General features: G+C 38.4%; 1 protein-coding gene across 5 annotated transcripts in view; it reads right to left on the bottom strand.

Annotated features, from left to right (window-relative positions):
* LOC124255131 (polypeptide N-acetylgalactosaminyltransferase 5-like) overlaps window positions 1-25,027 on the bottom strand; it is a 392,350-nt gene that overhangs the window by 96,666 nt on the left and 270,657 nt on the right. For all 5 annotated transcript variants that reach the window (XM_046688967.1, XM_046688968.1, XM_046688970.1 and 2 more), the window contains one exon: window positions 2,041-2,085. The gene's annotated coding sequence lies outside the window, so the exon portion shown is untranslated. The remainder of the gene's footprint in view (window positions 1-2,040; window positions 2,086-25,027) is intronic.

The following is a 25,027-nucleotide window of genomic DNA, read 5'->3' as shown; positions in this document are numbered from 1 at the left end:
GGGGGACACAACAAAAGTGCTTCACACGTTGTGCCCTTCAAACCCTTTTCTTCGCGTGAGAAGAGAACACATGAACCACTAGACTACCCCACCGCCAATCAGAGGAAGAGAGGTCTTTTGACAGGTCTATGAACGTCTAAGGGATGGTTTAGCAAGGCACCCACCGTGATATTGCTGGAATATTGCTAAAAGCGGGGTAAAACCATACTCAGTCAGTCAGTCAGTTTAGCAAGGCATGAGTGATTGAGTGAGGTTAGTTTTATGCCGCTTTCAGCAATATTCCAGCAATATCATGGTGAGGGACACCAGAAATGGGCTTCACACATTGTACCCATGTGGGGAATGGAAACCAGGTCTTCAGCGTGACGAGCAAACGCTTTAACTACTAAGCTTCCCCACGCCCAGCAAGGCATAAAATGACCAACCTTTCAGCAGTACCAACACAGAGTTCAGAGGAACTGTGTCGTACCACAAGACAGAATGGTTGCAATACAATACACACAGGACAACCAAACTCAAAATTACTGCAAATTGTCCTTTTGGAAGAACTGTCAATAATTAGTAGTTTCAAGCAGGGACAAGGAGGTGACAGTTTGACATCAGGATGCAGAACAAATATCCATCCTAATAATAATAATAACACCAGCAACAACAGCAACAATAATGACCATTATTTAATAACTGTGGAGCACAGTGGTGTAGTGGTTAGCATGCTGGCCTCTCACACCAAAGGCCCGGGTTTGAATCCCGGTGGAGACACCAAAATTTGTCACCTGGGTCTCATACTGTGTTGTGTCCCTGGCAAGGCACTTCGTCCACATTGCACTCAGTCCACCCAGCTGTTCATAATGGGAACCTGAGAAGCGGATGTACAGACCTATATGGTCACGCGAAGTGCTTAAGTAGCGGCTTTGAAAGTACAATTCCGTCAGGGTAATAATGTAACGCCAGAGAACAGCATCATGTTGAATTCTAGGCGTAAAAATTATTATTATTATTATAAATCTACAAATATCAAATGGTGTTAGTTTTTGCTCAAGATATGAGCACTACCCTCAGTTTCAGTAAAGTATAACTTGAAAAAAAAGAAGAAAAAAATGGATAAAAATATACATCCCAAATCATCAAAAGGTATCAGTTCACCACTAACCATATTTGCAAACAATCAACCATTTAGGATGACTTCCAGAAACTTCTACCATACATTAATAATTCTACCATCATTTTGGAAGATACTCAATTTTTGTCCATCGAATATATAATGAACCTTGACTTACAATAGGTAAACCCTTTTCCAGAGGGTTAATTCAATTCATTTAGAATCAGAATTGATCTCAAACGCTAATACCATTCACATTCAAGAGCCATTGTGAATCCTGTTTCACATCAGCTCCATATCATTCACAATACAGGGCAGTGAGGTAGGTAGCCTAATGGTTAAAGCGTCTGCTCGTCATGATGAAGACCTGTGTTCGATTCCCACATGTTACAACGTGTGAAGCACATTTTTGGTGTCCTATGTAGTGATATTGCTGGAATATTGCTGGAATATTGCTCAAAGTGGTGTAAAACCATACTCACTCACTCACAGAAGACAGGGTCATCATAGTATTCTTCAATGTCACTTGGAGGGAGGGAGCTTTTACGCCACTTTTAGCAATATTCCAGCAATATCCCAGCAATATCACCAGCAATAACTGTGCCCACACTATCACGACATCACGACGGGGGACACCAGAACTGTGCTTCACACATTGTACCCATGTGGGGAATGGAACCCAGATTTCAACGTGATGAGCAAACACTTTAACCACAAGGCTATCCCACTGCCCCAGTCACATGGAAATGATCAGAATCCAGCAGACTTCACAAGAAACTACATCATTCACTGATGCAGACCTGTTCCTGTCATCTCCACCATTCATGCTGAGACGTGAGGAAATGGATGGAAACTCAATGACATCAAAGGAAATTGACCAGACCCCGAGGCAAGAGACCATGTTGTATATAAAACACGTGATACAAAAATAGGTCGCTTACCTGATAAAGAAATTATTCACAGTCAATGACACAGCCACTGGACACCTGAAGATAAACAGAAACAAACTTAATTCCAACATTCTTAGTAAAGCTATACATGTGTAAATCTTCAATATGGTATTTTGAAGAAGATGAAGATTTTTACACTCTGCATGTTACTTCTTGCCCTTTTAAATTAAGGGAACACACTGATGAAATGGAAATGAGATGCTGGAACTGAGAAGGGGATGAGAATTGGATGCTAGAAATAGAAGGTCATAAACGGGATGCTGGAATAGACAAAGTGATGATATCAAGATGCTAAAACAGACATGGTGAGAAAAATGAGATGGTATAACAGACAAGGTGATGAGACAGACAAGGTGATGAAAATGAGATGGTATAACAGACAAGGTGATGAAAATGAGATGGTATAACAGACAAGGTGATGAAAATGAGATGGTATAACAGACAAGGTGATGAAAATGAGATGGTATAACAGACAAGGTGATGAAAATGAGATGGTATAACAGACAAGGTGATGAAAATGAGATGGTATAACAGACAAGGTGATGAAAATGAAAATACCTATGATGGTATAACAGACAAGGTGATGAAAATGAGATGGTATAACAGACAAGGTGACAAAATGAGATGGTATAACAGATGAAAAATGAGATGGTATAACAGACAAGGTGATGAAAATGAGATGAGATGACAAGGTGATAACAGATGGTAAGGTGATGAAAATGAGATGGTATAACAGACAAGGTGATGAAAATGAGATGGATGAAAATGATAACAGACAAGGTGATGAAAATGAGATGGTATAACAGACAAGGTGATGAAATGATGGTATGAACAGAGAAGGTGATGAAAATGAGATGGTATAACAGACAAGGTGATGAAAATGAGATAGTATAACAGATGAAAATGGTATAACAGACAAGGTGATGAAAATGAGATGGTATAACAGACAAGGTGATGAAAATGAGATGGTATAACATACAAGGTGATGAAAATGGGATGGTATAACAGACAAGGCAATGAAAATGAGATGGTATAACAGACAAGGTGATGAAAATGAGATGATATAACAGACAAGGTAATGAAAATGAGATGGTATAACAGACAAGGCAATGAAAATGAGATGGTATAACAGACAATGTGATGAAAGATGAAATGGATAGAATAACAGATAATGTAATGAAAATGAGATGGTATTAGTTTTCAATGAAAATTGTACATCTCTCAACACAGGGCATTGTACAAAATCTACTGTCAAAACGATATCTCCTAGGAGATATCATATGATCTCACACAAGCGATATCTCCTGTGGAACACAGTTTTGGATGATAAAATCTCATATTCGTGGAACAATCTAACTTTCACAGAACAACCTGACATTCACAGAACAATCTCACATTCTCCCACAAGCCCTTTGGCACCACAAGGTGGAAAGCCTGTCGTAACACGACACAGGGGCCCAAACAGGATGACAACCTATTATAGTCATCATTTTGCATTTTATTGGAAACCCCACACATACTTTGTGCTTTGGCAATAAATCCCTCTTGAAGAACAAAAGACGACATCATGGGTTCTATTTTCTGTTCTATCCTTGTGTGATTAGTCCTCCTGATATGACAGAGTATTGACTTTAAGTCTCTGATGCGGCAATTATCATCTCATGATCCAAACATTCAAAATCCCTGGAGAGTTTAACCCCTAAAATCCACAATACCTCTCTACAGCTACCTAAACAAAGTATTACTTGCAATAGAAACCCACAGAGAATAATTGCTAAATTTCTATTTAGACAGGAATTAGATATCGACGAAACTTTCTTGGATCAGATTCTGAACGTTGACAATATCAAAACTATTTTTCAAACCTTAAAGGCATCAAACTGATTTCTTGTTTAAGGAGAACTTGAAATGAACTGCATAAAATGTCTTGTACATTCATATTTGAAAGCCAGTTTCAAAGTTTTTACATGAATTTGATCTATTTTGTCTGTTGATATCTTGTTACAAGCAGAGTGTATAAATGCGAAAATGCTCAAATTTACAAAACATGTTAAGACAACAAACAATTATTCTGCAGGAAATCTGATTATACTGATATTCCTAAGATCATGTTTTGACTCGAAATAACAATCATATGACACTGAGAAATTAATTTTTTAACAGATCTTCCATCATCACAGATTAACAAATTTCAGGACAGTAACTTGTTACTGATGTATACTGGATTGTGTTATAACCTGGTCATTTATCATGATCAGATACATATGCAAATATTGTCACTGGTCACAGTGGAAACTAAACTAACATACACATACTTAGTGGAAACTAAAGTGACCATGAACATACACATACTTTGGTTTAGTCTCCAATGCAAACCAGGTATCAGACCATGTTTTGAATATGGTTCTGATCATGATACCGCTCATGGGGCTACAATACTTTGACTAATAGACTGAGACTTGGTTTTGACACTGTCATTGTATCAAAATTCCTAGAACAATATCACTGAAGGATAATTTACAGACTGACACAATATAGCTGGAATATTGCAAAACAAACAAAAACGAAATATCACTGAAAGTGATTCAAACACTGAAAGTGATTCAAACATGCAAACCAACCAACCAATCATTAATTATTTGAAGACACTTCAATAGATACTATTAAAAAAAGAAGATAAATATTACCTGCTATTTAATATGCCTAAAGTTAATCTTTCACGGCCAGTGAGATTGATATTATGACCAACAAGTCACTGTGACCACTTAATTCATCCATTGACCACTTAAGACCAGCACAGGTTGCTTGGAATCAGTTCAAACCCAGATCAAATTATGCATTCATATATTGCAAGACCAGACAAAAGACAACATTACGTCATTTTCAAAATGGCTGTCATATCAAGAGTTTAAATCCAGAATCAAATTATGCATTCATATATTGCAAGACCAGACAAAAGACAGCATTACGTCATTTTCAAAATGGCTGCCATATCAAGAGTTCAAACCCAGAATCAAATTATGCATTCATATATTGCAAGACCAGACAAAAGACAACATTACGTCATTTTCAAAATGGCTGCCATATCAAGAGTTCAAACCCAGAATCAAATTATGCATTCATATATTGCAAGACCAGACAAAAGACAACATTACGTCATTTTCAAAATGGCTGCCATATCAAGAGTTCAAACCTAGAATCAAATTATGCATTCATATATTGCAAGACCAGACAAAAGACAACATTACGTCATTTTCAAAATGGCTGCCATATCAAGAGTTCAAACCCAGAATCAAATTATGCATTCATATATTGCAAGACCAGACAAAAGACAACATTACGTCATTTTCAAAATGGCTGCCATATCAAGAGTTCAAACCCAGAATCAAATTATGCATTCATATATTGCAAGACCAGACAAAAGACAACATATATATGCCATATTTCCTGTATATAAAACTGCACAATGATAAATTCATGAACAGACAGTAGAGAGCCAATAAGATACCCAAACCAACACAAACAAGTAAGGAACAATCCTGAGATCCCCTTATACAAAGAGTGGTGTATATTGTGGCATAATTCAGACAAATGGGGTTACTTTGTGGTCATCCATAATCTGTAGCATCTCCAATGTGCAGACAACATAAGCTGATTATGTGAAGCCAGCATCCAAAGACGGTACGGAAGGTTTTAGACTTTTCCACATCCCCCATTTGTTACCACATCCCAGAAAAAAACAATAATGTGACAACTACCCATGAAGTAACAACCTTAGAACAATTCTAATCTTCTTCGGCAGATGAAGATGGCGACTAAGTATAATAATGTTGACTTTTTACGCAGATACACGCTCATGTTCCCTCAGTTGGACTCAGCTGATTTTGATGGATGTGCACTGGTTCAAAATCACCCAATTTGGATTCGGGAAATGTTTGGAAAGGATGAGGTTGGATAAAGACATTTTTTGTCCATTGGAAATGTGAATTTTAAAATTACAGAAAACATTGAAACATAGGGATGAGAATCAAACATGGCAGAGAACTTGAAGTTTTTTTCTTATTTAAACTTGTCTTGGGCTTCTGACATGATCAATTAAATAACTATGGTGAAAAAGGATGAAATGGATGATTTCTCAAACTGTAAATGGGAATTTAACTATGACCAGATCCTTGATTTTTTAAACATAAGATTGTATAGTTAATATCTACACATCCTAGGAATGTGAGTGAGTGAGTTTAGTTTTACGCTGCACTCAGCAATATTCCAGCTATATGGCAACGGTCTGTAAATAATCGAGTTTGGACCAGACAATCCAGTGATCAACAGTATGAGCATCAATCTGTGCAATTGGAAACCGATGGCATGTGTCAACCAAGTCAGCGAGGCTGAGCGAGCCTGACCACCCGATCCCGTTAGTCTCCTCTTACGACAAGCATGGGTTACTGAAGGTTTGTTCTAACCCGGACGTTCACGGGTACACATCCTAGGAAGATTAGCTTGGGTCAAAACCTACTCAAGGTCAAACATTAGTTCTACCTTTTTGACACATATAGCTTTAACATTTTAACATGTTGAAATGATTTTAAACAAAGTGTTTAATGTACATTTGATAACCCATTCAATTCCATAAAATCGCATTTCATTAATTATTAATGAAATTATTTTGCATCCAGTATATAAACCTGATATTGTGGGTAATTGAAACTGTCTATTCTGTGTGATTTACCATCCCCACAACCCACATCGGCAATGTCAATGTCAACGATTCATCAAGAAATCAGTACGATACTGAATATCATCTTCATGGTATATGATCTTACTGAAGATTAGTCATAACTGAATAAATTCTATAACATATATCACCTTCCTGATCAGCACTTGGTCAAGGAATGTCCCCAAATTGATAGAAAAACCAATAAATCATCTATTTTCAGAAGCGTAAATTCGTGGGAAAATGGAATTTTTTGGATCAGTTGCAGTCAGTCAATAGATAGCATTGGCATCTCTTCCAGTCAGTTCCTGTGTGGTATATTGGGCCAAAACTTCCCTATCTATATATCTACAGTCGTGTTTCAGAGGTACTGGCTTCGACAGAGCTATCCAATAAATCAGAAGTGGTTCTCGAGGTTTTACAGAAACATACCCTAGATATCTTTTTGGGATTGACTATTCCATTTTCACATGCTTTGGGTGCTTGGGATAAATGTCAAGAGACAATTTCTGATGGTTAGTTGCAGTGGGGTAGTCTAGTGGTTGAAGCGTTTGCTCATCATACCAAAGACCTGGGTTTGATTCCCTACAAGGGCACAATGGTTCAAGCCCAGTTCTGGATGATTTTGCTGGAATATTGATACAAACAGCACAAAACTAAACTCACTGATTTCTTCTGAAGATGAGTACAATATGTGAAGCCCATTTCTGGTGTACCCCACCATGATATTGCTGGAATATTGCTAAAGCGTCATAAAACTAAACTCACTCACTCACTGATGGTTAGTTTGGAGGAGACACCACTATAAAACATCAAATATAAAAGGAGAGGATTAACAATTCACTTTTTCACAAAACATTTTACCCTGCATGTACATAAAGCTATTTTGGGCTGATGTAATGTGGGAATTAAATTTCTTCATTTTTTCTGGAATAGATCATTTATATCAAAAGAATGTCAGTCCTAAATACAGTGTGGTTGGTGACTCAGTAAAATCAGAATATACAAAGTACACTAGCATGGAAGTGTGGTAGACTCATCCATCACACGAGGGAAACAGATGAGAAAGACAATACACACCTTCCTAACAATTTCAAACGGATGTTCCTTAACATACAGTTTCACCCCCACAGATCCCAGGGCAAGTGAAAGCATACAGTTTCACTCCGAGATCCCAGGGCAAGTGAAAACATACAATTTCACCACACAGATCCCAGGACAGTGAAAACATAGTTTCACCACCACAGATGCCAGGACAAGTGAAAACCAACAGTTTCACCCCAACAGATCCAAGGACAAGTGAAAACCTACAGCTTCATCCTACAGATGCCAGGACAAGTAAAAACCTACAGCTTCACCCAACAGATGCCAGGACAAGTGAAAACCTACAGCTTCACCCTACAGATGCCAGGACAAGTGAAAACCTACAGCTTCACCCTACAGATCCAAGGACAAGTGAAAACCTACAGCTTCACCCTACAGATGCCAGGACAAGTGAAAACCTACAGCTTCACCCTACAGATCCAAGGACAAGTGAAAACCTACAGCTTCACCCTACAGATCCAAGGACAAGTGAAAACCTACAGCTTCACCCCCACAGATGCCAGGGACAAGTGAAAACCTACAGCTTCACCCTACAGATGCCAGGACAAGTGAAAACCTACAGCTTCACCCTACAGATCCAAGGACAAGTGAAAACCTACAGCTTCACCCTACAGATCCAAGGACAAGTGAAAACCTACAGATCCAAGGACAAGTGAAAACCTACAGCTTCACCCTACAGATCCAAGGACAAGTGAAAACCTACAGCTTCACCCTACAGATCCAAGGACAAGTGAAAACCTACAGATCCAGGAACAAGTGAAAACCTACAGCTTCACCCTACAGATTCAAGGACAAGTAAAAACCTACAGCTCCACCCTGCAGATGCCAGGACAAGTAAAAACCTACAGAAGCCAGGACAAGTAAAAACCTACAGATCCAAGGACAAGTGAAAACCTACAGATTCATCCTACAGATGCCAGGACAAGTAAAAACCTACAGATTCATCCTACAGATCCAAGGACAAGTAAAAACCTACAGATGCCAGGACAAGTGAAAATATACAGTTTCACCCCCACAGATCCGAGTCCTAAGTACAGATAGCTTGGTGACGCAGTAAAATCAGAATATACAAAAGTACACCATCTTGGAAGTGTGTTAGACTCATCCGTCACACGAAGGAAACAGATCAGAAAGACGTGAAGACGACACACGCCTGCAAATGGAACTGGTTTTGTAAGTGGACTCTTGGCTCAAGGGCAGCACGTTGTCAGACTAGTACATCTGTGTCTGATGGTCTTGGTCCTGGCAAATTTCAGAATAAATTCATCGAATAATTGAACAGTTAAATGAATGTTGTTTAATGTCTCCCTCAGCAATATTCAAGTGATATGATGGGTCATGTTTAATGTCTCCCTCAGCAATATTCTAGTGATGACCTGACAATCCATGGACACACACCAGCACTGATACACACAAAAAGGGATATGATGGGTCAAGACACGAATTACAATCTACATGTTTAATGTCTCCCCAGCAATAATTACACAAGACACCTACCTAATCTACGAACACGAAATTTCGTGATATTCAGTTAATTGAAATGCATCCCTTCAGGAATTCTGTTCATTATTCTATAACTGAATATTTTACAACGAGTGTAATTGTTTTCAAAAGATTGTTTTTACTTGGTTTGTTGTTTATGTAAGTGAGACACACAAAATGGAATATATCCAAGCCAAGAGGAAATGTGATTTATGTTATTTTGCCACGAACCTATACAACACCGTCGTTAGGCCATTAGAGCTTTGTTCGCAAAGTATTGCTTTTATCGGCTCCACAGAAAATATCATTTAAATGTTTCAACTTCAGCAATTACATGACATGTTTGTCATTTTAATTTGTATGAACAGCATACAATCTACCTGAACAATTTAGCCACGTCTCACAACAAGCCTAGTTTGGTGGAGGACTATATTCTTTCTAAGGGCTGAATGGTCAGTTTCTGTAAAAAGGGTCTCAGAAATGAAAAATATTATTTAAAAAATATATATTCCCTCCAGGAACACCCATGGATCTATTACCCGTGAAGATCCGGGTTAGAATTGGTCTTCAGTGACCCATGCTTGTCATAGGAGGTGACTAACGGGATCGGGTGGTCAGACTCTCTGACTTGGTTGACACATGTCATCGTATCCCAGTTGCATAGATCGATGCTCATGATGTTGATCATTTACTCGATTATTTACAGACCGATGCCATATAGCTGGAATATTGCTCAGTGCAGCGTTAAACAACAAACCAACCAACCAACCAACCATCTAACCATGGGTCTATGGTACCCATGAAACAAATCTGTAGTAACCACATGACTTTGACATGACACTGACCTTCATGATATGACCTTCACATATTTCTTTCCCTGTTTTGTTCAGGTAGATTGTTCTACCATCTTAATACTGTACAATCATTCTGGAAGGTCTAACATTATCTAAGATCCATCTAGCTCTCTTACCTTTTGTAAATTTATTGATCTATGACATTTAGATACATTTCCATGCACCTTGCAGCCATGGCAACAGACATGCTGCACATCCCTGTAATTCAAGTTCCTTACAACAATACAGTGTAAAGTATATTGATCTTTAGACGTAAATGAGGTATGGAGAATAAAAACTGGAATCAGACCATAAGGTGACAATCTGTTTTTATAATTGTGGCCAATGAGAAACATGATGGTAACATTAAGGCAATATGATTTGATGGACCCTCAGTGGCCATGTGATGGTGGGCTAGCCTAATGGTTAAGGCGTTTGCTCATCATGCCGAATACCTGGGTTCGATTCCCCACATGGGCACAATGTATGAAGCTCATTTCTGGTGTCCCCCGACATGATATTGCTGAAATATCGCTAAAAGCGGTGAAAAACTAAACTCAGTCAGTCAGTCAGTCAGTGTGATAACCATCCTTGACTTATTACTCGTGACATTGCATTTCAGGTTAAAATGGTTATACATTTTTAACCAATAAAATATGGCAAGTCCATAAACATCTGATTTCAGTACTTTACATCGCTTCCCAAACAATTTAAACTGATTTTCCTTAACATAGAGTTTTGCCCCTGAATCTGCCAGGACAAGTGAAAATCTACAGTTTCACCCCAACCAATCCCAGGGCAAGTGAAAACATACAGTTTCACTCCCACAGATGCCAGGACAAATGAAAACATACAGATTCACTCCAACAGATCCCAGGGCCAGTGAAAACATACAGTTTCACCTCAATAGATCCCAGGACAAGTGGAGACCTAGTTTCACTCCTACATACACCAAGATAAGTAAAAACATACAGTTTCACCCACACAGATCCCAGGACAGTGAAAACATACAGTTTCACTCCCACAGATGCCAGGACAAATGAAAACATACAGTTTCATTCCAACAGATCCCAGGGCCAATGAAAACATAAGGTTTTACTCCCATAGATCCCAGGGCCAATGAAAACATAAGGTTTTACTCCCATAGATCCCAGGAAAAATTAAACTTACATTTTCACCCACAATTCCCAGTAAAAGTGAAAACACCAAATCTCACTCCAACAGATCCGAAGCATACAGGTGAGAATTCCCTGCAACAGAAGCAGGTCTGTCTACCAATGCTGCCTAATTGCGCTCACTCAGGTAGACAGGAAATCAGCATGGCTAATTAGCTTCCTCCAAACCAGCAATAAACTACAGGAACTCAATAAAGCCAGCTTTCCCAGAACTACCCTAGTCAACATTAGCTTAGGATCAATAGTCATCCTAGTTAAATGAGTGATCCTTAAAATATGTTGAGCAGCATATATTACAGACAGGCTGTGAGAGGCTGGACAGTTCCAATGGCTGACAAGATGCCACAAGGGAATGGCCATTATCTGGCTCTTCTGATCACCAGATGGCTTCAACGTATCACTGCATGTTCCATTTGCTTAACCAGGGCTATCAATTTATTTATTTCAGTTCAACAAGCTCTTACTTCTGTAAATAAATTGAGTTGTCACCTACAAAAAATGTTTTCCAAGCCAAAAATATTTGGCCCACATGCAAATTGTGTTGGGTTTTGTTTCAGGAGTGGATTTGGGATATACCTTCAACCCCACAGAACACATGCCATAAGCCTGTATGCTAAACTCCAGACAATAACATCAATAGACGTCCTACTTAAGTCTAGAATGATTGGCAAGTCTAGCTTGCCACAGCCAGAAATGAAGGATTGTTCTGTGCTCCATTTAGATTTATTTTGAAGATAATTTTCTTTGGTGTATATTATAGATAACATAACATATTTGGGGGTATTATATTTAAGTCTAATATAACATAGATTACTATATCTATAACATGAAACATTGAACAGACCTTAGAATAGAGATCATATAATATGACTGACTGACTGACTGAGTATGGTTTTACGCCGCTTTTAGCAATATTCCAGCAATATCACGGCGGGGGACACCAGAAGTGGGCTTCACACATTGTACCCATGTAGGGATTCGAACCCGGGTCTTCCGCGTGACGAGCCAACGCTTTAACCACTAGGCTACCCCACCGCCCCATATAATATGAAAAACAGAACTTAGATATTCATGAAAGATAGTTTAAATCTTAAAACTTAAATCACAAGAAGACAAAGTCATCAATATCCACCGTAATGGCAAGTACTGAAAGGTTTCAAAGTTCTGCTCCAGAAAGGAGCACTACCAACAAATTCAAGCCAAAATTGTTGCCATGGAAACACAAAAAAAGTTATTTTATTCAGGAATCCAAAACTACCAAAAGGCACCAGTTCACCAATAGACCTATCTATGTATGGAATTTGGTGATAAAACAGTGAACAGTTTTAAAGTTCTGCGCCTGAAAAGAGCAAAACGCGTTGCAGGGGATAAAAATGGAAAAATTTATCTTCATCATAGAACATGAATGAAACCTTAAATCTTACGACTTAAATCAATCAAAGGAATTACAGAAATTAATTCCTAGATCATGAAAGCTTCCTCTGATCTAAAACTTTGCCCAAACAACAGGGGCAATAGAACTCATGAAAGATGCAAAACTTAGATCAAACAATAGGAAATGTAGAACTTAGATCGTAGATCCTGAACGATACCTCTGGTCTAAAACTCAGATAACATAACATGGAAAACAGAACTTATCTCATAGATCAAGAAACTTGCATTAGATCTTAGAATTTACATCATTTAACACAAAATACAGAACTTAAAGCATTTACATGAAATAAAATAGATAAAGAACCTATACCTTGTACAGATCTAAAAAATAGTACAGATCTTAGAGCAACTGAACATAGAAATGAATCGTTTAATTTGAAACATTGCTGAATCACAAGTCAAAGTTCATGTCTCATAAGTCATGTTATTTTCACAACCTTTAAACTTGTGTCCTGCATCTAACCTGATCTTCATTTGGACTTGCTTGATGTAAATTAGCTCAATCAAATCAACCTTTAGAAACATATCATGAAAAACATCTTCCCTTTTCGACCCAATATTTGAAGTGTCCAATTTGTGGACAGCTAAAAAATGATTTTTTAACACAAAATTGGCAAAATGCTCACTTCAAAATAGAATATTGACCTTTTGGTTCCAGTGAGGTAAAAATTTGAGACAGTAATTTCCTTTGAAAGGAAGTTGGGAAAATGTTGAAAATACGCTTTGTCGATGCCGTTAGTTTTTCTTAAATACTTGGGCAAAGTATTCAATTATGTAAATCCCATTTGATGCCCTAAAGGTACAAAAATTTGTTTTATGTTCAGGAAAATAATCTCCCTTTAAGAAGAAATGTAGGTTTCGTCTGTTTTTTAAATGTTGTAATGTTTGATAAACTGCTCATGAATACTTTTTGCGGAAAAGAAACAACATTATTAGCGACAGACTTCTTCGTACAAGGAGACTTGGTTTTTACTCTTCTATAAAGAACATCCATTCTGATATGTGTCTTTCTAGATGTAAAAGGGAAGATGGAGTGCAGTTAGTCATATTTAAATAAATCATACATCAAAACCAGTTCTTTAGAAGTTTAGGACATGTAGTTTGTCAAAAGTTGTCCCAGTGGGGATTCTGGATCCAGATTAGTTGTGTATACTCCATACCTGCTGCAATACTAATATATGTTATGGCATCAGTTGGTAAGCTCTGTCAATTGGCTGAGTGTTTTGTGAGAATGAGATAATGTAACAGTAACTGTAATCTTTCACTCTTACATAACATGAAGGGTGAGTGAGTGAGTTTATGTATGAGGTGAGGTGAGGTGAAATTGGGTTTTCGTTGTGCTTGAGAATATTTCACTCATATGACGACGTGCATGCGTGTGTATGTGTATGTGCAGCTGCTTGTACTAGCCCAGACTTAAGATGGTTTTATAGTGCTAGCTCACTGAGATACCATGCCGCAGTGAAGCATGAATACCCCACGCAGACACATTATACTGATTCCGAGCCGACCAGTTCTTGTTGTACCCATTAATGCCGAGCGCCAGGCAGGGACCAACAAGTACCATATTTTAACGTCTTTTGGTATGACGCGGTCGGGGATCGAACCCGCGACCTTCCGCTCTCCGGGCGGACGCTCTAACCATTACACCACGGAGGCGGTCAGTTTATGTATGAGTAGCAAGTGGATGGGTTAGTGAGTGAGAGATGGTGGATAAATGGGCGTGTGAGTGAGTGAGTTGTTTACACAGAACTCAGCCAACCCCATATAGCTGGAATATTGCTCAGTGCGGCCTTAAACAACAAATCAAACTCAGACAAATTACAAGAGCCTGTTGTTATAATGACAATGCAGACAAACTAGTGGCTTCACAAAATTGTGAGTCATTGTCAGTCTGTAAGTCTAAATATTGTTTCACGTTACTTTCAAAACTCAAAACTTTCAGAAAGAGAACACGGGACTGTTTTTTTTTCAGGTTAGGTCAAGGTCATCTACAGGGTCTATGCATATGGCAAGTTTTGGTCAAGGCTGTCTTATTGTGACCTGTGTGTGACTCTTACCCGTCAATGATGGTGATCAGAGACTGGACGTTCTACTAGCGAGATCATCTAACTTGTGCTTACGGTCTCAGAGATAACCAGAGCAAATTGGTCAGTCTGCCCCAACGCGATAGTGATCGATGAAATTTGAATTAAAGTGAGCATTAGGTGAGTGCCATCCATATGCAGCAGTCTACAAACTTGTTGCTGTATCACTGCAGCCAGTAAATAATTGAGTCTGGACGAGCCAGTAGAATGACTGAAGAAATGAACACAGTTCCAGTTTGTCAGGGCACAATGATACACAATTACCCGGACCACACATCCCAGCTACCATATCTCATCAGCTGACTCTTACTACAGGCATTGAGTAACTGTTCTATAAAACCTCCACAGGAAGACAGGCATTGAGTAACGGTTCTATAAAACCTCCACAGGAAGACAGGCATTGAGTAACGGTTCTACAGAATCTCCACAGGAAGACAGGCATTGAGTAACGGTTCTACAGAATCTCCACAGGAAGACAGGCATTGAGTAACGGTTCTACAGAATCTCCACAGGAAGACAGGCATTGAGTAACGGTTCTATAAAACCTCCACAGGAAGACAGGCATTGAGTAACGGTTCTACAGAATCTCCACAGGAAGACAGGCATTGAGTAACGGTTCTACAGAATCTCCACAGGAAGACAGGCATTGAGTAACAGTTCTACAGAATCTCCACAGGAAGACAGGCATTGAGTAACTGTTCTATAAAACCTCCACAGGAAGACAGGCATTGAGTAACGGTTCTACAGAATCTCCACAGGAAGACAAGCATTGAGTAACGGTTCTACAGAATCTCCACAGGAAGACAAGCATTGAGTAACGATTCTACAGAATCTCCACAGGAAGACAGGCATTGAGTAACGGTTCTACAGAATCTCCACAGGAAGACAGGCATTGAGTAACGGTTCTACAGAATCTCCACAGGAAGACAAGCATTGAGTAATGGGTCTACAGAATCTCCACAGGAAGGCAAGCATTGAGTAACAGTTCTGTTGGAATCTCCACAAGAATTCAAGCTTGTGGTAACAGTTATACAGAATCTCCACAGGGAGACAAACTTGTGGTAACCATTCTACAGAATCTCCACAGGGAGACAAGCTTGTGGTAACAGTTCTACCAGAATCTCCACAGGGAGACCACCTTGTGATAGCAGTTCTCCACAGGGAGACAAGCATGTGATAACAGTTCTCTATGGGGAGATGAGCACTTAGTACTAAAGACCTTTACTGATCCACAATCCCTACGGGGAGACAAGAATGGATGCTGGGACAATTCTGCTCAGACTCTTCACAAGGAGAAGCAGCCATCCACTCATTCAGGCATGTCACTGTATACACACAATAATCTTGAAGCTGATGCTAGCTCCAATTTCCTCACATCACGATAATACCATACCCAAATATGTTTTCCACAAAATATATGAGAATCATATATGCTTCATCGATAAAAACAGGTAACACTTCCCCAAAACATTTTAAATACAAATTCCAAGGCCAATAGTCACAATCCCAGGATATCAAGCTGTGAAGAAAACTTTTAGGGAATTTTCTACAAGTTCAGCAATGAAGCGGCCTTAATGTGCGATGCGTACCAAAGTTGACGACTTAAGCCCAGAACTTCATAATCAGTCATGTTATTTCACAATTACTCTCCCAGTGCCCATGAATATGTATAAGTCAGGAACGAAACACAGTTTACAATTTGCCTGTTGGATAGGTTTTAACAGGAGAATCCCATTAACTTTGCATATAAACTATAGCCTTGAGACGTGTGCCTGTTTCAATATTAGTTCAAAAATCGACAAAAGAGTGAGGTTTAATGATTTATGGCCAAGTTCATGAAAAGACTTGAAAAGAACCAAACAGAATTCCTGAATATTTATCTGGGCTGATTTGTTTGAATTGTTTGTTGTGATGCATCTGTTGTTTATTTATGTAAAGATATGGCAGCAGTGAGCATCTGAGATTGTGATCTTGGATAAACACTGCCTTGAATCATTCACTTATAGCTCAGGGTGTCAGCTTAATGTGCTCCTAGGAGGATTCAGGTCATAAAAGGTCAAAATGCTGGTTATAATAGGCGGCTAAATGGATTGGATCGCCAGGCTTGGTGACTTGGCTGACTCTGTGTCATCATGACCAAGCTTCCTGGAGCACTGCTCATGATATCAATGTATAGGTTCCCAGAGTGAGTGAGTTTAGTTTTACGCCACTTTTAGCAATTTTCCAACAATATCACGGCGGGGACACCAAAAATGGACTTCACATATTGTATCCATGTGGGGAATCGAACCCAGATCTTCGGCATGACGAGCGAATGCTTTATCCACTGGCTAACCCACTGCTCCATTTAGTCCTAGAAATGTAGTTATCTCATTTGAAAAAAAATCAAAAAAATCTTAATATCTGGAGCTGAGGCAATCTGAACTTGCCAGAGGGGGCGGTGGGGTAGCCTAGTTGTTCAAGCATTTGCTCGTCACGTCAAAGACCCAGGTTCGATTCCCTACAAGGACTTCTGGAGTCCATGATATTGCTGGAATATTGCTAACATTGGCATAAAACTAAACTCATTAACTTACGAAACTTGCTAAATCATTCTAGACTTGATTAGGACTCCTATTAAATTATTCTTTAGTGTTTTGGAGACAGACTAGACACAATGATCAAGGTTTGATTATTTACAGGCAATATTTCAGCAAATATCATGACCCGGACACCGGAAATGGGCTTGACTTTGTACCCATGAGGGGAATGAAACCTGCTTCTTTGGTGTTATGAGCAATTGCTTTAACCACTGTGCTATTCCACTGCCCTTCTTGGCATGAATGAGTGAGTTTAGTTTTATGCCACTTTTATTAATATTCCAGCAATATCACGATGGGGGACACTAGAAATGGGCTTCACACATTGTACCCATGTAGGGAATCGAACCTGGTTGTTTGGTGCTATGAGTAAATGTTTGAACCACTACACTCTCCCACTGCCCCGTCTTAGCATGAATGAAATCAACCAATGAGAACACATTTGTTAATGATGTCCTTGATTGATCAGACCATTGGACAGTGCTTCAAGACAAAATCAAGCAGGGCCATCAAGGCAGACGTCATTGCAATTATGGAAATAGTCTCGTGCCTGAAGAACACCTTTTGTCCCACATGCCGAAGGGAAGATGCCAGGCAGAGTGCTAATGCCACAGGACACCGCACAGCAGAACTGTCCGTGATAGATGAAGATTAAATAGACCACCAACTCTCTGAGACCAGACAGACCACGGCTCAATCAAGGTCACCTCTGATTTGCCCGTTCACAACAGATGAAGTTGTAATGGTGGGCTATTGGGACGAGTCTCTGTACACAGTCAACAAAACGAATGAGTCCTGGACAAAGTCAAAATGTTCATCAGTGACATTTGGACAAAGCAATAGAGCTGTGGTCTCCTTGATTGGCTGGAAACGAGAAAAGAGTGAGTGAGAAAATTTAACGTTCCATCAGGATTGTTTCACCACCAGGAAAGAAGTCTTGCTGTCAGAGAGAAACCATTTTAATTATCAGGGCATAGAAAGCTTGGATCAGTTTATGGAAGAATTAAAAATTGTCTCCAGATTAACATTTTTTTAAATACATTGTATGTGGTAGATATTAATAAAATCCCCATGTTGTTAATAGAATTAATCATTCAGTTCATTTTTCACCGAAAAGAAACTGACTGAAAGTATATTTCCTGAACAGAAATACATTTGCGTCCCTAGAAATATTCAACGGTGGGTCACTAAAACCATTGCTCGGGTCGAAAGACGTTGGTTGGTAAAAAGACTCAGACAAGACGCTTTTGTCAAGCTTGGCCAACATGTCTGCCCAATCAGCAACAAATAATAGCAGTAATCTCCGTCTTAGAGGACGCGGAATGGCAACGGAGACTCGCAGTCATGAAGCCTGAAATAATCATTAAGTCAGTTCAGTTTGAATTAATGGCACCAGAGAAGTTTTTAGAAAACCATCAAAGAAAACCATGCTTCACGCCAACCACTGAAAAGGAAATTTACGCATTTCAGCCAGCTTACAATACTTGGGAAACGGAGCATAATTTTGGTTCATTTTAAATGAAAATGTTTTGTGGGAATTCATACTACTGTTACGCTGACATCTGTATGAATATCACATCAAACAGATCAATCCATCAATTTTTACTTTTAGAGTCATATATTTTAAGAAAGTTGATCATTATTCACATACAAATTCATCTTCATGACTAAGAAGTATTAAAAAATTGCAGATAATATCTGAGTATTATTTTGAACTGGGGGTAAACAGCTCCTAGCCTGGGGAGGTGGGTAGACGTGTCGATAGAAAGGCCCCTCACATCAGAAACGTGGGTTTAAATCTCCAAATGGGTATTATGGTTGAAGCCTATTACTGGTGTCTCGCTCTGTGACATATCGCTGGAAGTACCTCATATTGGATCAAAATCATACTGATGTCTGCATGGTCAAGCTGTTGAAAAGAAATCTATAATGCATCCTGTGAGATGGAAAGGTCTAGCAGTCTTCACAGTGCTGCAGTCATGGGTTTGGGCACCAACCTTTGAAAATATCAATTAACAGCCTTAATTTAAAAACAAAAGCACCAAATACCTCTGGACACGTTTATTTAGCTAATCCACTGACTCTAAATTACAAGAATAATTTATATGAAAAATGATGATGATGATGATGATGATGATGATGATGATGATGATGATGATGATAGGATATTTATATAGCGTACATATCCATGCAACAAGTGCATGCTCAAGGTGCTTGAAAAATCACAAATTGGCAATGAGTATGTACCAGTCTGTGGAGTCATCTCACAGATGACATCCTAACCTTGTCAGCTTGTTGACGAGGTTAACCTCTTTGGTCATGTGGACAAGGCATCCGACTTTGGATCAGAAAGTCAATGGTTCGAATCCCAGCAAAGGACTTTTATGGCCTCCTACAAAAGGCTTCCACCTGATCAAATCAAGAGATTGTTTTAAGTGTGGTATTTCTGGGTGTTTTTATGAACTTCATCCCATGGTGAAATATTTGCATGACTCTCAGATAAGGGCTTGAGTCGAACAATGGATTTACTGAGGTTGAGATTAAACTTATCTGTACTCTGTGAGCAAAATTTACCATTCTGCAATTACCCGCCTCCTAATCAATAATGAACCTAATCGCTTCTCGTAGTCCTGATCAATCATGGAGTGATGGAGAAGCTCATTAAACTCTATAATACATACAATCAAGACTATATGCCCGGTGGAAGTCGAGCAGACGTCAGTTCAAATTGCACAAATGGCAAAATAAATATTGAATGTGGCTATTCATTTTAAAGAGAAAGTATTTTCCTTTCATTTTCATACATTTCCATCAAAGTGTCATTAACTTTAAAAAAAAATATATTATCAGGTGTTTGGGCTTGAAACCAAACCCAATAAACCCTATAATACACATAATGATACATACACTTTTGCACTGTTATTACCATGACACAGAGATGGCTGTTATCAATATAACTACCATGGACATTAAACTTCAAAAACCTTCATTTGAGTGATTAAATAGTTTGATTTTACATTACATTTAAAATGTAAATAGAATGAATGACAATTGTGAAATAGGCAATGAGGAGCACTTAAGAATCTGAATACAGTAAACTACTTTTATAATGAACAGGGTTATAGCAAACTGGCAGATATAACATTTTGGGGTCCCATACACTTGTGGTATATTTTAGTTGAAATGCTAATAATGAACTATGGTTAGGCCAGACCAATTTTATTTCTTGTTTTACGGATATTTATCCTAAAAAAACTAAAGGCAGGAGGAAAAAAAAAAGAATCACCAGTCAAGTATTATTCCTTTTAAATACTTAAAGTATTTTACTTTTGGCAATTTATATTATGTGTATATGGGTCAAAATTCAATCTAAAAAACATTTCTTGTAAGTTTACATTTTTTGACAATATAAACATTAGGATTTTATTTTTTGAGTGGGGAAAATTCATTTTTACCTTTTTTTTTCTTATTCTTGAAAAAATATGACCAGCAGATGCATAAAACAAGAAATAAAATTGGTCTGGCCTTATGATGAATTAATATCAGCGATCCCTTTGAGTTTGTTACAACCATACTTAACTGTATATGAAATATTCTACAAGAAATCTCTGCAGATTTATCAATAACAACAACAAAGCTGTTTAATATTAAAAGAAGTATTACTCTTGAAATGGATACTAAACCTGTCTGATACAAATGTGATTAACCAATAAAAAATTAATTAGTCTACACTTCTTCTGATGATCCAAAACAAATTTATGTAAATATATATTTATTAGTCATTAGTTGTGAGGAAACATGTTTTTCACTTTTCATTATTTATACCTGGTGCTGATATTAAATTAATTTGTTAAAAATAGTCTAGTTATTGGTGCAACACTGAACAATAATCATCAACAGCCTGAGTGAGAATAGTTTCATATCTTACAGGTCTATAATTTCCGGAATGTAAATAGAATCCCAAGGCATGTCATTTAATGGTAATATGTAAATATTATTGGAAATTGTAGACCTTGATTTGCAATAATACTAAATGCATATTTATGCTGTGCAATATCCAAGCTGTAAAGGATATTGACAGCATTACAATAATACTGCGGTATTATATTGGAAATTATACACCGGGATTTGTAAGCAGATATTTCCTCTTGAATTATTCTCAACTACTCGTGTGTAATTTAGCCTGCTACCAGTATTTCATACAAACAATGATTGTTCTCATGCATATGCTTCCCTGTAAGCTCCATTGCAACATCTAAATACTGAGCGAACTCTTACAAACTGATAATGTACATTATATTGTCATGACAAGGTTTCAGTTGATGAGATTCTTGGGGAGAATTGGTTCCTTTTAACACATGCTTGAAAGATCTGGTTACAAAGGGTATTGGGTGAACAAAATGCCTGATCGTGTTTTTCTGTACCGTCAGAGCATGGATCACTATTTTAGTGTTGTCTGCCATTGACATTGACCATCATGCAGCTGAAAAATTGCATAAGGCCAGACCAATTTTATTTCTTGTTTTACAGATTTTTGTCCTCCACAAATATAAAGGCAGGAGGGAAAAAATAAGAAATAAAAATCATCAGTCAAAGTAATATTCCTTTTAAATATTAAAAGTATTTTATTTTTGGCAATCTAGAAGTGTATATGGGGCAAAAAAAATAAAATAATAATTTGTTGTAAGTTTACTTTTTTTGCCAATAAAAAACCTGGGGATTTTATTTTTTGAGCTGGGAATTTTTTTTATTTTTGTTCTTATTCTTGAAAAATACGACCAGCGGATCCGTAAAACAAGAAAAAAATTGGTCTGGCCTAAACATTTATTAACTATAGCTTGTGTAAAGGCGGCCATCTTGTATTTTGATAATTAATCATTGTAAGTTACAAAAACTACAAAGTCTAACCCATTCTTGTACTATAACTGAGGATTTTTCAGTACTTTTGCAATGAATCGGTTAAACCAATTCACCTTATGAGACAAAGCAGGACTTGTGACCCTCTTTCCAACCACAATCAGACGGAGGGTAGGATTTGAAACTAAGTGCCCTTAAAAGCCAAACGAGGACAATTCTGGCTATTGAATGCATGATTGTTTTCTTAGAATATTAAGTTTACCACTGGTTATCGGTCAAATACAAGTCGCTGTTAACAAAACCATTATTTTAATCCAAACATGGGAAAGTTCTAATGCAAATTGAATATTTATACTGCCTGTTGCGGTAGACTTGGGACCGAATCACCGACCAATGAACAGGTCTCGATAAATCGCCCTTTAACCACCATATTCATCAAGGGGGAAAATTAAGCCTGACAAAATGAAAACAAAACCAGAATTGTAAAAAAACAAGCCATACTAAATCTTTCTTTGACGAATAATGCACGTTAACGAACCTGACATTCGGCCAAACTGTTTTGTAAATTATCAAAACGGTTCTGACCACAAGCGCCGCCATCTACAAAGTCAGACCAATTCCTTATGTGATCGGGACTTGATCTTGCACAGCACTAAATATGACAGATATGGAGGACAACATGAGCAGACATTAGGGCCAGACAGCTATCGTGAAGAAGAAACAAGGTCAGTGCAATAATTTCTCCCTTGAGGGAGGGGTCATTTAAAGGGAATGGCCCAAATAGCAGAGAATCTTGGTTAATTTTCCAGCTCGCAGTGACACAAATGCTGGTTGGGAGGGCTTTATATTCATTGTCTTGGATACAGATCCCAGATGGCAAGTCGATTGTCTCCAGGAAGCAATTGGTCTTGTGAAGCGTATGATCAACTGAGGTAACTTGCGGAAACCATCTGCATTTTTCTTGCAACTACATCTATAACTGGCACGGATGCTATAATAAAGCTGATGTTTGACAATGTAATTATATGTTAAAGGGCTACCTTCGACACAAGTTCATGAGATCTAGAATTCAGGTATTTGGATGAACAATTGACTTGCCCTTGCATGTGTTTCTGATGGGTGCCCCATGCAGGGCAGTATATACTCTCACATTTTCACTATTTGATAGTGATTCATGACCACATGCTTCTAAAAAAAGTTGGAACTGTACAATGGGCACAACTTTCAACAAATGAATATGAATAGCGGTGTGAAACTAAACTCACTCACTCTATTGTTGTTGAAGTCTCTGTGGTCGAGTGGGTTAGGTTGCTGTCATTGCTGGCAATTGGGCTCCTCACTTCAGTGAGTGAGTGCATTGGGTTTTACACTGCTTAGCAATATTCCAGCAATATCATGGCAGGGGACATCAGAAAAGAGCTTCTCACACTGTACCCATGTGGGGAATTGAACCCAGCCCTTTGGTGTGACGAGCGAACACTTTAACCACTAGGCTACTCCTCACTCTAAGAGTCTGGGTTCAATTCCCCACCAGGACTCCACCAGTATTAGAAGAATGTTGCTGAGAAAGTTTAATCCAAAATATACATTGCTAGAGATCATAAACCCAACCTTAAACCCCCTTTTACCTCACCTCAAGTCAGACCTCAAAGCCCAGTTGTGAGGCGTTCATTCTTATCTCCACGTCTGGGAACATTTCCTTACGTTCTATATTCCTATCATGCTGTTGCCAATTTGCTAAAAGATAAGACTGGCTCCTGTCAAGGAAACTGTCTACATCTAAAAAAACAGAATCGTAGTCCATTCATGCACAAGCATGCAACACAGTTAAAACCACATGCCTCGCTTAGTATCTGCCGATAATCTAAACTAATATATAAATTGTTACAAGTGTTGAAAAACTGCTAGATATCATATCTATGCTCCAAACTCACATACCAACAGGTCTATTCAGCTTTCAACAGGTGTTTCCCAAGCATGACAGCATGATAGGTCTCACTCCCCCCCCCACCCCACCTTACTCACTGTACATTCATTCAATGGAGAACCAGTATTTACATGCATCGAAAATGATAAATGAAATGATCTAGATTAAATCTGAAATGCCGAAAGAAAGATCCATTTATTCCTTCAGGAGAAGGTTAATCAAAGGTGATATTGCAATGTGCATCTTTAAATTTTTATTTGATGCTGCTTGCCTGGTTGCCCATGTTTCCGCACTAGGTGAATGTTAGATTATATCTGTATGATTGGCACTCATCTTACTGAAGATAATATTCTCAACAGGATAGAATATCTTGATCATACACAAAACAGAAATACCATTCTGTACAACAGTAATTTTCAGGTTTCTAGGAATCAGCAGTTAAAATTAGCATTAAGCTATGCTGCACATGTATTTGGATTGCTAACTGACTGACTGAGTTTTGGTTTTACGCCGCTTTTAGCAATATTCCAGCAACATCACAGAGGGGGACACCAGAAATGGGCTTCACACATTGTACCCATGTGGGGATTTGAACCCGGGTCCTCGGCGTGACGAGCCAACGCTTTAACCACTAGGCTACCCCACCGCCTCCTGGATTGCTAACAATGTCTTTAGCCACAAGGAGAGTGGCAACGATGAATCAAGGATTATTATGGAGCTGGGCTCACTTTCACAGTGGTACGATGATCGTAACTCTGCTCTAACAGAGACTTAAGACGGTCTTAG

This window comes from Haliotis rubra, unplaced genomic scaffold (genome assembly GCF_003918875.1).
Source record: "Haliotis rubra isolate DU_JTF1 unplaced genomic scaffold, ASM391887v1 Scf594, whole genome shotgun sequence".
In the NCBI taxonomy this organism is placed as follows: Eukaryota; Metazoa; Mollusca; class Gastropoda; order Lepetellida; family Haliotidae; genus Haliotis; species Haliotis rubra.
The sequence above is the reverse complement of the archived record's forward strand: the minus strand, read 5'-3'. Positions and strand labels throughout refer to the sequence as shown.